Source organism: Mizuhopecten yessoensis, unplaced genomic scaffold, assembly GCF_002113885.1.
Source record: "Mizuhopecten yessoensis strain PY_sf001 unplaced genomic scaffold, ASM211388v2 scaffold3207, whole genome shotgun sequence".
NCBI lineage: Eukaryota > Metazoa > Mollusca > Bivalvia > Pectinida > Pectinidae > Mizuhopecten > Mizuhopecten yessoensis.
The window spans coordinates 47,655-53,231 of record NW_018404929.1 but is presented as its reverse complement, the minus strand read 5'-3'; the positions used below and the strand labels follow the sequence as shown (position 1 = coordinate 53,231).

The window sequence follows — 5,577 nt, the reverse complement described above, 5'->3', positions numbered from 1 at the left end:
ACAGTAAGTGGTGTTCAATGTAGTACTGTATACACAGTAAGTGGTGTTCAATGTAGTACTGTATACACAGTAAGTGGTGTTAAATGTAGTACTGTATAGACAGTAAGTGGTGTTCCATGTATCACTGTACACACAGTAAGTGGTGTTCAATGTAGTACTGTATACACAGTAAGCGGTGTTCAATGTATCACTGTATAGGCAGTAAGTGGTGTTCAATGTAGTACTGTATACACAGTAAGTGGTGTTCCATGTATTGCTGTATAGACAGTATATGGTGTTCAATGTACTGCTGTATAGGCAGTAAGTGGCGTTCAATGTATTGCTGTATAGACAGTAAGTGGTGTTCAATGTAGTACTGTATACACAGTGAGTGGTGTTCAATGTATTGCTGTATAGACAGTAAATGGTGTTCAATGTAGTACTGTATACTCAGTAAGTGGTGTTCAATGTATTTCTGTATAGACAGCAAGTGGTGTTCAATGTATTCCTGTATAGACATTACGTGGTGTTCAATGTATTACCGTACAAACAGTAAGTGGTGTTCTCTTTATAACTGTACAGACGGTAGAGGGTGTTCCATGTATCACTGTACACACCGTAAGTGGTGTTCAATGTAGTACTGTACAGACAGTGAGTGGTGTTCAATGTATAACTGTATAGACAGTAAGTGGTGTTAAATGTAGTACTGTATAGACAGTACGTGGTGTTCAATGTATTACCGTACAAACAGTAAGCGGTGTTCTCTGTATAACTGTACAGACGGTAAATGGTATTTCATGTATCACTGTACACACAGTAAGTGGTGTTCAATGTAGTACTGTACAGACAGTAAGTGGTTTTCAATGTATTACTGTATAGACAGTAAGTGGTGTTAAATGTAGTACTGTATAGACAGTACGTGGTGTTCAATGTATTACCGTACAAACAGTAAGCGGTGTTCTCTGTATAACTGTACAGACGGTAAATGGTATTTCATGTATCACTGTACACACAGTAAGTGGTGTTCAATGTAGTACTGTACAGACAGTAAGTGGTTTTCAATGTATTACTGTATAGACAGTAAGTGGTGTTAAATGTAGTACTGTATAGACAGTACGTGGTGTTCAATGTATTACCGTACAAACAGTAAGCGGTGTTCTCTGTATAACTGTACAGACGGTAAATGGTATTTCATGTATCACTGTACACACAGTAAGTGGTGTTCAATGTAGTACTGTACAGACAGTAAGTGGTTTTCAATGTATTACTGTATAGACAGTAAGTGGTGTTAAATGTAGTACTGTATAGACAGTACGTGGTGTTCAATGTATTACCGTACAAACAGTAAGCGGTGTTCTCTGTATAACTGTACAGACGGTAAATGGTATTTCATGTATCACTGTACACACAGTAAGTGGTGTTCAATGTAGTACTGTACAGACAGTGAGTGGTGTTCAATGTATTACTGTATAGACAGTAATTGTTGTTCAATGTATAACTGTATAGACAGTAAATGGTGTTCAATGTAGTACTGTATAGACAGTAAATGGTGTTCAATGTATTACCGTACAGACAGTAATTGTTGTTCAATGTATAACTTTATAGACAGTAAGTGGTGTTCACTGTAGTACTGTACACACAGTAAGTGGTGTTCAATGTAGTACTGTATAGACAGTACGTGGTGTTCAATGTAGCACTGTATAGACAGTAAGTGGTGTTCAATGTAGTACTGTATAGACAGTAAATGGTGTTCAATGTAGTACTGTATAGACAGTAAGTGGTGTTCAATGTAGTACTGTATAGACAGTAAATGGTGTTAAATGTATAACTGTATAGACAGTAAATGGTTTTCAATGTAGTACTGTACAGACAGTAAGTGGTGTTCAATGTAGTACTGTATAGACAGTACGTGGTGTTCAATGTAGCACTGTATAGACAGTAAGTGGTGTTCAATGTAGTACTGTATAGACAGTACGTAGTGTTCAATGTAGCACTGTATAGACAGTAAGTGGTGTTCAATGTAGTACTGTATAGACAGTAAATGGTGTTCAATGTATTACTGTTAAGTCAGTAAATGGTGTTAAATGAATTGCTGTATAGACAGTAAATGGTTTTCAATGTAGTACTGCACAGGCAGTAAATGGTTTTCAATGTAGTACTGTACAGACAGTAAGTGGTGTTCAATGTAGTACTGTATAGACAGTAAATGGTGTTCAATGTATTACTGTTAAGTCAGTAAATGGTGTTAAATGAATTGCTGTATAGACAGTAAATGGTTTTCAATGTAGTACTGCACAGGCAGTAAATGGTTTTCAATGTAGTACTGTACAGACAGTAAGTGGTGTTCAATATATACATTGATAGTTGTCATTGTGTCACTGTAGTGACTTTTGGGGATCAGGGAAGATAAAGAGTATTTGTCACTGTTAAAAGTTAACAATATCTACTGGTCGATACTAGTGTATACTTATCAATCAATCCTGATGCTCTCTCGTTCAGTCCAGCACGGAGGGACAGGGTTAATGTGCTGACAAATGACAGATAGCAACGCTCCTCTTTATTCTGAATACTTTAATAGGGTGTATTTAAAATGTGGCGCTCCAAATTCTATATCTGTATAAGTAAGTTTACCCGGTGAAGAAGTGGTGCTCTATATTCTAAATCTATACACGTTTGATCGCCTGATCACACAATTGACGGTCCTTACATACCGTTCTTTTTCCGTAATCTCTGCCAACACCCAATACACACTAAAGCTCGTACACAGTATACCTCAAGTGGTCCGAGTTTTTCTCTGCCATTACCGGGCCGGGAGCTACTCACTCCGAACCTCCCCGAGACGTGAGGAACTCCTGGAGTAACGGCCGGTTAACCGGCGTATGATGTGTTAGATGGAGCTGTTCATGACTGTGTGAACATGTGAAAAATCATCGCTCCGTTTCTGCAATACGGGATTTATTGTCATCGGAAACACGCATACACCTTTCTGGATACTTGAACATCGTCATCATAAGATGCTATGTACCGTGACCATCGTCATGATTAGATACTATGTACTGTGGCCATCGTCATCATTAGATACTGTGTACTGTGGACATTACTGTGAACTTTATATAAAGTAGTAACAGTGGATTAAGATAGATGTATTGGACACTGGTAACCTTTTTCAAAAGATGCTAAGGTAAGGTTCTACAAGCCCCCGAAATAGTCGTCCAAAATATCAACCTCTTGAAAAGTGACACTAAAAGACCTCAATTAAACATCCGATAGTTGATATGGATATATTAGTTATTACAATGTCGTATAGAGACGATACTTTTGTCAATAGTGAAGCATTAAGGCTGATGTTTCAATTAATACAGGTATAGTTAACTGGCATTATAACACGTCAATATCTTTTCCGACCCACCTGAATGTTACGAAATGAATTATTATCTAAAGTTCATAGTTATACCTAGGTCATGCGACACTTAATTTCTTTAAGGGGGAAATAAAGGGATGGGTCTCCCTTGACACCCCCCCCCCCCCCCCCCCCCCCACCCCNTGTAGCTGTATTGTGGAAGCTGTAACTGGGGTACCACTTGAGTATAGCTGTATTGGGGTACCGTTTCAGTATAGCTGTAACTGGGGTACCACTTCAGTATAGCTGTAACTGGGGTACCATTTCAGTATAGCTGTAACTGAGGTACCACTTCAGTATAGCAGTAACTGAGGTACCATTTCAGTATAGCTGTTACTGAGGTATTATTTCAGTATAGCTGTAACTGAGGTACCATTTCAGTATAGCTGTAACTGAGGTACTATTTCAGTATAGCTGTAACTGGGGTACCATATCAGTATAGCTGTAACTGGGGTACCATTTCAGTATAGCTGTAATTGGGGTGCCATTTCAGTATAGCTGTATTGGGGTACCATTTCAGTATAGCTGTATTGGGGTACCATTTCAGTATAGCGGTAACTGGGGTACCATTTCAGTATAGCTGTAACTTGGGTACCATTTCAGTATAGCTGTAACTGGGGTACCATTTCAGTATAGCTGTTACTGGGGTACCATTTAAATATAGCTGTAATGGGGTCAGTAGGGCTGTACCACTTTATTGTAGTTGTACTGAAGTGCCACTTCAGGAAGGCTGTACCTCTTTATTGTAGTTGTGTTGGGGTACCACTTCAGTAGGGCTGTTCCACTTTATTGTAGTTGTACTTGGGTACGACTTCAGTACGGCTGTACCACTTTATTATAGTTGTATTGGGGTACCACTTCAGGAGGGCTGTTCCACTTTATTGTAGTTGTATTTGGATACCACTTCAGTAGGGCTGTACCACTTTATTGTAGTTGTAATGGGGTACCACTTCAGTAGGGCTGTTCCACTTTATTGTAGTTGTACTTGGGTACCACTTCAGGAGGGCTGTTCCACTTTATTGTAGTTGTATTTGGGTACCACTTCAGGAGGGCTGTTCCACTTTATTGTAGTTGTATTTGGGTACCTCTTCAGTAGGGCTGTACCACTTTATTGTAGCTGTATTTGGGTACCACTTCAGAAGGGCTGTACCACTTTATTGTAGCTGTATTTGGGTACCACTTCAGTAGGGCTGTATCACTTTATTGTAGTTGTATTGGGGTACGACTTCTGTAGCGCTGTATAACTTTATGGTAGTTGTATTTGGGTACCACTTCAGTAAGGCTGTACCACTTTATTGTAGTTGTATTAGGGTACGACTTCAGTAGGGCTGTATCACTTTATTGTAGTTGTATTTGGGTAGCACTTCAGTAGGGATGTACCACTTTATTGTAGTTGTATTGGGGTACTACTTCAGCAGGGCTGTACCACTTTATTGTAGCTGTATTTGGGTACCACTTCAGCAGGGCTGTTCCTCTTTATTGTATTTGTATTTGGGTACCACTTCAGCAGGTCTGTTCCAGTTGATTGCAGTTGTATTTGGGTACCACTTCAATAGGGCTGTTCCACTTTATTGCAGTTGTATTTGGGTACCACTTCAGCAGGTCTGTTCCAGTTGATTGCAGTTGTATTTGGTTACCATTTCAGTAGGGCTGGACCACTTTATTGTAGTTGTATTAGGGTACGACTTCAGTCGGGCTGTATCACTTTATTGTAGTTGTATTAGGGTACGACTTCAGTCGGGCTGTATCACTTTATTGTAGTTGTATTGGGATACCACTTCAGTAGGGTTGTACCACGTTATTGTAGCTGTATTTGGGTACCACTTCGGTACCACTTCAATAGGGCTGTTCCACTTTATTGTAGTTGTATTTGGGACCACTTCAGTAGGGCTGTACCACTTTATTGTAGTTGTATTTGGGTACCACTTCAGCTGGTCTGTTCCACTTTATTGTAGTTGTATTTGGGTACCACTTCAGTAGGGCTGTACCACTTTATTTTAGTTGTATTGGGGTACCACTTCAGTAGGGCTGTTCCACTTTATTGTAGTTGTATTTGGGACCACTTCAGTAGGGCTGTATCACTTTATTGTAGTTGTATTTGGGTACCACTTCAGCAGGGCTGTTCCACTTTATTGTAGTTGTATTGGGGTACCACTTCAGTAGGGCTGTTCCACTTTATTGTAGTTGTATTTGGGTAC

The 5,577-nt window shown here is 39.5% G+C and overlaps 1 protein-coding gene across 4 annotated transcripts in view; it reads left to right on the top strand.

Annotated features, from left to right (window-relative positions):
• Window positions 1-5,577, top strand: part of LOC110447086 (RB1-inducible coiled-coil protein 1-like) — a 29,788-nt gene that overhangs the window by 5,710 nt on the left and 18,501 nt on the right. For 3 of the 4 annotated variants that reach the window (XR_002462555.1, XM_021492534.1, XM_021492532.1), the window contains exon 1: window positions 2,720-3,160. The exons of the other annotated variant lie outside the window; for it this stretch is intronic. The gene's annotated coding sequence lies outside the window, so the exon portion shown is untranslated. Of the gene's footprint in view, window positions 1-2,719; window positions 3,161-5,577 lie in introns of those variants that run through there. 4 annotated transcript variants of the gene reach the window in all.